General features: G+C 47.0%; 1 protein-coding gene across 2 annotated transcripts in view; it reads right to left on the bottom strand.

Moving 5' to 3' along the window:
• LOC105525291 (succinate dehydrogenase [ubiquinone] flavoprotein subunit, mitochondrial-like) overlaps positions 1-1,065 on the bottom strand; it is a 19,055-nt gene that overhangs the window by 17,533 nt on the left and 457 nt on the right. The window lies entirely within an intron of this gene.

Here is a 1,065-nt window from a genome sequence, read left to right as displayed (position 1 = left end):
CAGAAGTCAAACAGGCCCCGCCCGGCCCACCGCCTCCCCAGGGGACCAGGGTGTGGGTCTCTTGAGGGCCTGCTCAAATGCTTCTAGGCTTGCTGGTGTTTCTTTTCCTTTCGATTATAATGCTTGAAAAATTGATCATTCAGTAAAATTGACTTTTTTCTTTCAGTGGACAGTTCTATAATTTCTTTTTTCTTTTTTTTGAGACAGCGTCTCCTCCCTCTGTTGCTCAGGCTGGATGCAGTGGTGTGATCTCAGCTCACTGCAACCTCTGCCTCCCGGGTTCAAGCAATTCTCCTGCCTCAGCCTCCCGAGTAGCTGGGACTACAGGCGCACACCACCACGCCCAACTAATTTTTGTATTTTTAGTAGAGACTGGGTTTCACCATGTTAGCCAGGATGGTCTCGATCTCCTGACCTTGTGATCCGCCCGCCTTGGCCTCCCAAAGTGCTGGGATTACAGGCTTGAGCCACCACGCCTGGCCCCTAATAGTGCTTTTTCTAAGCAGAATATAATAACTACAAAATAATTTTTTAAAAAAATGTAACCCCAAAAATATCACCTTAACTGTTAAGATCCACCAACCAGCCTCTATCTAGTCTCAACATTACCACCATATAACCTCCGGATTTCTCAGTTTAATCACTTCTAGGGGAAAAAACCCAGACTACCTCTATATGACCACTAAGCAAATTTCCAGCAACAAATTGAGGCTTTGTAACCCGGCTGGGTGCAGTGGCTCATGTCTGTAATCCCAATACTTTGGGAAGCTGAGGCAGAAGGACTGTTTGGGTCTAGGAGTTTAAGACCAGCCTGGGCAATATTGTGAGACCCTGTCTCTACAAAAAAAAATTTTTTTTTAAATTAGCCAGGTGTGGTGGTGCACATCTGTAGTCCCAGCTACTTGGGACTCTACAGGTGGAGGTGTTGAGGACTGCTCGAGCCCAGGAGGTTGAGGCGGCTATGACTGTGGGTACTCCAGCCTGGGCTGACCTGTCTCAAAAAAAGGAAAAATGACTGTAACCTCCTGCGCCTTCTCAAACAGTCTGGCTCCTGAAGAAAACACT

Source organism: Colobus angolensis, unplaced genomic scaffold, assembly GCF_000951035.1.
Source record: "Colobus angolensis palliatus isolate OR3802 unplaced genomic scaffold, Cang.pa_1.0 Scaffold528, whole genome shotgun sequence".
NCBI lineage: Eukaryota > Metazoa > Chordata > Mammalia > Primates > Cercopithecidae > Colobus > Colobus angolensis.
Note: the sequence above shows the minus strand (reverse complement) of the source record. Positions and strands in the feature narration are given on the sequence as shown.